Source organism: Arvicola amphibius, chromosome 8, assembly GCF_903992535.2.
Source record: "Arvicola amphibius chromosome 8, mArvAmp1.2, whole genome shotgun sequence".
NCBI classification, from domain to species: domain Eukaryota; kingdom Metazoa; phylum Chordata; class Mammalia; order Rodentia; family Cricetidae; genus Arvicola; species Arvicola amphibius.
The window spans coordinates 78,949,981-78,959,142 of record NC_052054.1 but is presented as its reverse complement, the minus strand read 5'-3'; the positions used below and the strand labels follow the sequence as shown (position 1 = coordinate 78,959,142).

Genomic DNA, 9,162 nt, shown 5'->3' with positions numbered 1-9,162 from the left:
ACCAGGTAACCACAGCTCCCAAAGTTCCAGAAAACAGCACCCCAGTTTCTGAATCATAGCAGAGGCAGCTGATGGAGAAACAACAAGGCACTGTGCCCAGAGTGACGAATGCCTGATGATGGTCTCCCAAAAGCCGCAGGCGCATGTCGTCGCAGTAAGCTACTAACAGGTGATGGGAGTTCACATGGACCATTGATTTAATGGACGGTACTTCAGCACTCATGGGAAATTTCATCTTCTTGACCATACTTTTGCTTTCTGCATTTTTTTCCTGTATCCATAGTATTGCCTAAAAGAAGGTGGGAGACAGAAGCCTGGTCATGGGGGGCAGAGCATCACCCGGGAGCATGCTGTAAGGAAAAGTGGCTATCTCCTCTTGTAGACAAAGGAAAGATTTGGTTGGGAGGGGATTCCTAGTACTAGATACTGGGTTTATGAAAGAAGCTCCCGGCCCATGGCCCTTGTGTTGGCCTTCAGTCCACAAACACATAATCTTTGGGCCTGATAGTTATCAGTGTAAAAGGGTCGTTAATCTAGGTCAAACTGCAACTTGGAGCCAGGTATTAAAATGAGCTCATTTTACAGGTGTGGTGCCCAGGCCTGTAATCCAGCACCCAGGATACTGAGGTGGACAAGCCAGACTACATAGTGAGTTTGAAGGCAGCCTGAAACACATAGGAAGACCATGTCTCAATGAATGAGTGAATATATGATGAAAGGTTGAGGCTGGAGAGATGGCTCAGTGGTTAAGAGCACTGGTTGTTCTTCCAGATGGACCCAGGTTCAATTCCCAGCACCCACATAACGGCTCACAACTGTCTGTAATCCCAGTTCCAGAGGACCCAACACCCATGGCAAAACACCATGTGCATAAAATAAAGATAAATAAATTAATAACGTGAGCTTGTTCAGAGACATCCCTCTCACTCTGAAACAAGGGCATTTTAGGTACGGGACATACAGATTGCATTATGAAGGAAGAAGCAAAGTTGAAGTAGCTTTACTTGTATTTGTTTTCCATACTGTTCCAACCAGTTTAAGGCAACGAAATAGTTGGCATCCAGAGAGTAGGAGCACACAAAAGGCTTCTTCTGTAAATGATAAAACTCCTGATATAGAATCTGGGGCCGGTCACTCAGGATAGTCACATTATTTGGGATCTGGAAAGGAAAAAGGACAGATGCTGAGAAGTATGAGCAAACACTTAAAAATCGACACTGAGAGATTAGTGAACATTGGTTTGGTCTGTTTCTGCCTAACTGATATTCATCTGGAAGCGCTATTAGGGAACCACCTCTCCCTTAGCCTCAAGCTACAAGAGAACCCTTTTAGGCTTTTTGTTTTAGTTTGGTTTTGGTTTTTGTTGTTTTTTGTTTTGTTTTTTAAGACCGAGTTTCTCTAGTTTTGGAGCCTGTCTTGGAACTCACTCTATAGACCAGGCTGAGCCTCTAACTCACAGAGATCCACCTGCCTCTGCCTCCAAAGTGCTGGGATTAAAGGTGTGCACCACCACCATCCAGCATGGTTCTTTTGTCTTTTTGTTTTAAGAAAAACATCATGGGGGGCTGGAGAGATGGCTCAGCGGTTAAGAGCACTGGCTGCTCTTCCAGAGGGCACAGGTCCCATTCCCAGTACCCAGATAGCATCTCACAGCTGTCTGGGACTCCAGTTCCTGGGGATCAGACACACATGAAGGCAAAAAACACCAATTCATATAAAATAAAAATAAATTATTTTTAAAAATTATGGAAGGTTTCACAAATTTTTATGTCATCCTTGAGCAGGGAACATGCTGATCTCTGTGTAGTTCCAATTACAGTATAAGAGCTCTTTTAATTAAGGTTCCAGAAAAAAAATTAAGCCCTAATGTCCCCTTATGGAATGAAAGAATTTCTCTGGTTATATAGCCTGGAAAACCTTGAGGCAGCCACTCAAACCATCTCCTATTTGCATGGTTCAAGTGAGAAAGCCTAGTTCAGAACAGCTAGTTGAGTCTTTTCTTTGTTTGGTTTGTTTGTGATTTTTCAATGCTAAGGACTAGATCTAGAGCCTCCGGTGCGCTATATTGGGGTTTTATCACTGAGTCACATTTCTAGCCCCTCACTAGTGAATTCTAGACAAGTGCTCTATTGCTCAGCCATACCTTTTTTATTTTAAAAGCATTTATTTTATGTCATATGTATAGATGTTTTGCATGTGCAAACCTGTAGGTATATGCAACACCTGTGTGCAGTTCCCAAGGAGGACAGAAGAGGGCATACGCCTCTGAAACTGAAGCTACACATGATTGTGAGCCACCTGGTCTGGGTACTGGGATCCAAACTTGGGTCCTCTAGAAGAGTAGCAAATACCCTTAACAGCTGAGCCATCTGCCTAGCCCCTGCCTGGCTGTTTAGAAACAGTGTCTCACTATGGAGTCAAGGCAGAGGCTTGTAACCTTCCTGCAGCAGCCTCCCAAGCAATGGGATTACAGGTATGCTCCACTACTCCCAGATTAATGAGCTCATTTTTTAAAGATCTATTTCTTATTAATTCTTTAAAATTATGTGTATCAACAGGCAGTGGTGCTACATGCCTTTAACCCCAACACTCTGTGAGTTCGAGGACAGCCTGGTCTACATACCTAGTTCCAAGACAGTCAGGGCTACACAGAGAAACCCTGGCTTGAAAAACAAACAAAAATTACATGTATGTGTGTATGGCACATGTATGTGGGTACCTTCATGTATGAAATAGTCATTCATTCATCGAAGTATGCCAAGACTGAACTCCAGTGGACTATTCTGCTCCTGTGTGTGAGGAGGTGCACATGTGTGTCAGAGACATTGGACCTCTTCGAGCTGGAGTTACAGAGAGTTCTGAGCCTCTTGGTGTAGGTTCTGGGAACTGAACTCCAGTCCTCTGGGAGAGCCGTATGGGCTCTTAACTGCTGGGCCGCTTTTCCAGCCCCTTCTGCTATTGTTCTAGTGAAGAAGAGAACACTGACTCGGTGAAAGGAGCTCTCCAGGGACGTTCATGTCCTACCCATGCCCCATCCTGCATGGCAGGAACAAACCGTTCCAACAGGCCCAGCACGTGCACAATTCACAATTCCCACAATTCACCTCTTTTTTATTCCAGATGTTGTCGATGATAGATTTCAAATCCTTCCCCTTGGGAACCAGTCGAGGTGAGGGCAAACTCTTAGAAAAGTTCCAGTTCTTTTTAGTCATCTTGGAGTATAGAACCTGGGAAAGGTGAAAACATGTGACGTCAGGTTGGAAATGAAGGGACCGAGGAAGACAGAAAAGCAGACACGCTACAGGGGAGCAAGTATTTCAGTGGGAAAACGCCTTTGTTTAGATGTATTCATTTTATGTGTACGAGCGCTTTGCCTGCATGTATGTATGTGTACTACACGCATGTATGTGTGTGTACTACACGCATGTCTGGCACCTGGGAGAGAAGAAGAGGGAATCAGATGCCCCGGAACTGGAGTTAAAGACGGCTATGAGTGCCATGTGAATGCTGGGAATCCAACCTGGGTTCTCTTCAACAGTTACAACTGAGGCTGGGAGCTGTGGCACACACCTTTAATCCCAATACCCAGGAGACAGAGGCAGGTAGATTTCTGTGAGTTCGAGGCCAGTCTGGTCTACAGTGAAACCCTGTCTTGAAACAACAACAAAAAATCGAATCAAGGATTTGAATTATCCTTGCCTTCCCGGCCCCTACCCCCAAACATGAACTCACTATATAGCCTTGCCTGGTCTAGAACTCACTATGTAGACCAGGCTGACCTTAAATTCATGGAGCTTTCCCTGACTCTGCCTCCTGAGTGCTGTGACTAGATGCATGAGCCACCAGTCCGGAAAAAAAAAAAAGTTTCTTTTTGCCAACTAAAGCAATTTGAAAACTAAAGCCAGATAATGAAAATCAAAAGGCTTTGCAATTTTTAAAAATGGATCCTAAAACCAGGGTTCCAGGACAGTGAAAGGGGCTGAAATCAAGAGAGAACGAGAGGTGAGACAGAACAGAGTCCCACAGATCAACATTTAGATCCTCCGGCTCTGTGGCTTCACGGCTTCTCCTTTTCCTTCGGATGTCTCAGACCCGATAGTCCTGTCTTACAGCTAGCAGACATCTTCACAATCTCAGCAGGACCAGTGCCGTTCTTGGCACTTCCTCCCGGCCGGGAATACCTGTTTCTAAAGGCGGCTAATACCATGGGCTACCGGTTCACTTTCCGTTCCCTCCACACCTGCACCATCCAAAGGACTCCAGAGATAAACTCCACTTCCAGGTTTCCATAGAAGGTGAGTCACTGGCTCCAGCATCATAATACATTGGACTCTCTAAGCCCCCTCCCCCAACCCATACATCTGTGGGGTTCACTGATACCATCAACCTCCCTAAGAACCTGAGACTTGCCCAGCAAATGTGCCAGGGCTAGGAGGCATGGGGACAGGGGAAAGATGCCATCACATGGCAGCAGGGGTGGGGGAGTGGGGGTGGGGAGGTTGACGACAGGGGGTCTCTGAGGGGTGGGCTCGGGAGTCTTACAGTCTGATGAGAGATGTGTGTCAGAAGAGGGGGCAAGAGCTGTGTACACCAAACTTAGTGTTTCTGTTCCCTGATGCCGTTCTAAAGGCTTGTCTGTGTGGCTTCGCCTAACTACGTTAAGGTAGGGCTGATAAAAATAATTAGCTTCGGGCTGGAGATATGGCTCAGTGGTTAAGAGCACTGACTGTTCTTCCAGAGGACCCAGGTTCAATTCCCAGCACCCACATGGCAGCTCACAACTGTCTGAAGATCCAGTTGCAGGGAATCTGACACATTCACACCAATGCACATAAAATAAAGTTAAATAAACCATAAAAATATTTTTAAAAAAATAATTAGCTTCGAATTTTAGATACTAGGACACAGTACTAAAAAGAAAACGCAGGTGTAGGCCTAGGGATGTCGCTTAGTTGGTAGAGGGTTTGTCTAGCACAGCGGAAGCCCTGGGTTTGGTGACACATTTACATCAGTCATCCCAGCACTTGGGAAGCCAAGAAGTTTGTCATCCTCTGCTGTGTCAGAATTTCTAGGCTAACCCGGGCTATGTGTGAAACCCCATCTCACAAACAAAGCAAAACCAAGGCCCAAACAAACAAGAACAACCATAACTAACAGAACAAACAACAAACATCCACGACTACAGGGTCTTTTCCCTCTCCCTGAAGTTGAATTTTAATTGGTTGCTCTATATATTTACTTGTTAATCTTATTTCAACCTTATGTCCTTCCTTCCTCCAGGAGATGAAAACCCAGCCACACAGCTACAAGGAGGCAGGGCCAGAGAGACAGATGCCAGGTATGGCAGTCACCGGACATGCATGGATGGGAAATACGGCCTTTTGTGACAGAGGCCCTACATCAGCCGCCCACGTGTAAGGGAGGGGCTCTCTGTCATTATCAAAGGTTTCTATGCCGCCCTTTGTAGTGTCAGCCCTGGAACCAAGCTCAGAGAAGCTTCAGGTAAACCTGTTATAGAGATCAGTGCCCACGTTTCTCCCCACCTCAGAAGCCAAACGGGTAGGTGTGAGGGTGTTTTTAAGGAAAATGAGTGGGAAGACTCAGAATCGCCCCATGGCTCTCTATCCTCTGGCCTAAGGATGCAGGTCTGGAATAAACTAGTGTTCATGGGAATCGGGTTAGAGCAGAGATGGGTGTGAGGCTTGCCCAGATCAGTCATATCCGGTCCGTCCCATGGCTCCTCATGTTCCGCAAAAACCTCATCCTGGCCAGCTTCCGCAGACAGACCACAAAATGAAGCTGTCACCACGTGATAGCCGGAAAGTTGGCTAGTCCTATCTATCACGCATGCGTGTAGCACAGGGGTTGGTTAGGCCACCAAAGACGGGGAGAGGTAGATGCGCATGCCCACGCTGGAGGGAAGCTGAGCTATTCCTTTTGGAGACTCCCGGAACACGGATTCTGTGGGGGGACAGCAGGATTCCGCTGAATCCGTGCTCCTGAAGCCTCCCCTCCTTCCTCCTGCGTGGGTTCTCCACGCTGTCTCAGGGCTGTCCTTCAGTCTCTGGCCTGGGAACTGCACCCTGAAACCTTGGAACTACATAGGTGTGACAACCTCCAGGATGGCTGCGTGCACTCCCAAGGTGATTGGTCCCTTTAGTGGCGGTGGCTGCAAGAAGGCTAGAGTTCACTGTTGAAGCAATTTCTTTCAGGGACTAACCCTCCCAAGTTCTTGGGTTTCCCCCATTACCGACCGGTTTAAACTTTAGCCAGTGTTCTTTGGTGACAGATTATGACAGATGTGTTAGTATTAAAGTTTCCATCATCCTGAGCAAGGTGACACACGCTTTTAGTCCCATCACTCAGGAGGCAGAGGCAGGTGGGTCCTTGGTTTTGAGGCCAGCCTGGTCTACATACTGAGACTATTGATAACTAAAAATCGTACAGTAGTGAGTAACTCCACCGATGCAATAAGTCAAATCAGGCCAAATTAATAAATCCAGGTTTCATCTGAGCAGAACATTCCCAGATGGTCCCAGGAAAGAGAAGCCCAGAGGGGAAACCACAAGGGTGGGCCTATGGGCCAGACTTTAAATACCCTCTGGGGTGGAGCCCCTGCTTGGCAGTCTTTCTCTGGGCCGGGTCTGGAGAGGGCAGCTCCAGTGAGCTGCTGCTTGGTGCTCTGAGAGTAGGGTTTGGAATGAAACCCGGAGCTGGAGATCCCCAACTTCTGTCTTTAAAATCCTGTCTTACCCTGAGTTGAGGACTGTATGGACCTCCCTCCCAGTTAGGCACTAGATTGAGCAGTTCCCCCGCTATGGCAGCTATACGACATTTTAAATCCCTTTTTTATATTATTGACTATCATTTCTAGTAGAACTAAAAACAGTTGCCTGGTGGTGGTGGCGCACGCCTTTAATCCCAGCACGCAGGAGGCAGAGGCAGGCGGATCTCTGAGTTCGAGGCCAGCCTGGTCTACAAGAGCTAGTTCCAGGACAGGCTCTAGAAACTACAGGGAAACCCTGTCTCGAACCCCTCCCCCCAAAAAAAAACCTAAAAACAGTCATATGCTGACTCATTTCTCTTGTCTGGATCTCAGTTCATCTAAACCTCAGACTGAAACCTATTACTGTACAAAAATACTAATTATCAGAATAAAATTTAAAGGAAAAAGGAAAAGAGACTACCTGTAATCACCATGCTTAAGAATAATAACATATTTATAATTGTTCTCATTATTGTTGGTATTTTTGAGATAGAGTCTCCTGGCTGTCCTGGATCTTCCTTTGTAGACCAGGCTGGCCTCAAACTTGTAGAGATCTGCCTGGCTCTGCCTCGTGACTTCTGGGATTAGAGGCAGAGCAGCTCACATGCCTGGCTTCGCCATGCTAACTTTAATGATTTGAGTTGTTTTCTTAGCCTGCTAGGAGCCGTTCACACAAACGACCAATCCCTCTATTCCTTTATATACTTTCTTGACTTAATCCTCATGATATCATCTTAGTTTTCTTTTTGTTTGTTTTCTGAGACAGTGCCTCTGTGCAGTCCTGGCTGTCCTGGAACTGGCTATGTATACCAAGATAGCCTCAAACTCTGCTGGAACTTAAGGCATGTGCCTCCATGTCTGGCGTTTTGGTTTTCTGTGAAACCCATGACTTATCCTGCTTCCTTCAATTCTGTCTGACATTTGTGTGTTGTTTTTACTTTTTTGTCTTTCTGAAGAACCCACCACCCAACTCCCAAATAAATCACATACAGAGGCTTATTCTTAGTTATGAATGCCCAGCCTTATCTTGACTTGTTCCTTGCCAGCTTTTCTTAACTTTAAATTATCCCAACTACCTTTTGCCTAGGTCTTTTATCTTTCTCTATTTCTGTATATCTTTCTTTTCTTCTTACTCTGTGGCTTGCTGTGTAGCTGTGTGGCTGGGTGGTTGGCCCCTAACGTCCTCCCCTCCTGTTCTCTTGCCTCTCCTCCTTGTTTCTCCTTCTGTTTATTCTCTTTGCCTGCCAGCCCCGCCTATCCTTGTTCCTGCCTCACTACTGGCATTCTTCTCTTTATTAGACCTTCATGTGTTTTAGACAGGCACAGCAGCACAGCTTCACAGAGTTAAACAAATGCAGCGTAAACAAAAGTCACACACCTGGCCAGGTGGTGATGGCGCACGCCTTTAATTCCAGCACTCAGGAGGCAAAGGCAGGTGAATCTCTGTGAGTTCAAAGCCAGCCTGGTCTACAGAAGCGAGTTCCAGGACACAAGCTCCAAAGCTACAGAGAAACCCTGTCTCAAAACAAAACAACACAAAACAAGTCACACACCTGAACTTAATATTCCCCAAGCTCTGAGCTCTTAATGTTCGAACTGTCAGTCTTCAACCCTTGTCTTTCTTTCCTTCTACAGTCCCTTGATCATCTCGTCCTGTCCGATAAATCCTTTATACTCAGGACTGTCACATTTAACTTCAGTCCAAACGTGTCTGTTGGATTGCAGGCCTGTGGTTTTCATTCCTTTCTAGGCTGGTAAGTTCTCAGGCAGCTTGACATCAGCTATGTCTGGGAAGAAGGAGACTCAATTGAGAAAGTGCTTCTACCAAATTAGCCTCTAGGCAAGCCTATGGGGGCATTTTCTTTATTGGTGGTTGATATTAGAGAAGGGTTTGTTTCATGGTAGCCCATCATGAAGGGGAGGCAAGACAGGAACTCAGGGCAGGAACCTGAAGGCAAGAACTGAAGCAGAGGCTGTGGAAGAGTGCTGCTCACTGACTTGCTTGACCTGATTCCAGAAACAACCCAGGACCAACTGCTCAGAGTTGGCACCTCCCACAGTGGTGTGGACCCTCCTACCTTAATCATTAATCAAGAAAATGCTCAGTAGATTTGCCTACAGGCCAGTCTGATGGAAACATTTTCTCAATTGAGATTCTTTTCTCCCGGATGACTAGCTTGTGTCAGGTTGTCAAAAAACTAACCCAGTACACTTTCCTTCCAAAATTATTCTCTTTCTAATTTCAGTTCAGAGACCTGCCATCAAAACCCAACCTGAGGACAGAATTGCCCTCACAACAATTTTCCTGTGTCCCCAAAGCGCTGGCCCTGTGGCTTTACAGTTCTATCCCACGTTTTCCCCTTCCCCTCCGAGATCTTCCCTTCTTGACATATACC

General features: G+C 46.2%; 1 non-coding gene across 1 annotated transcript; it reads right to left on the bottom strand.

The window, feature by feature from the left end:
* Positions 1-1,739: 1,739 nt before the first annotated feature.
* On the bottom strand, positions 1,740-1,845 carry LOC119822043. Its single transcript, XR_005286655.1, has one exon. It is a non-coding gene; the product is annotated as a U6 spliceosomal RNA (small nuclear RNA).
* Between the last annotated feature and the right edge of the window lie 7,317 nt (positions 1,846-9,162).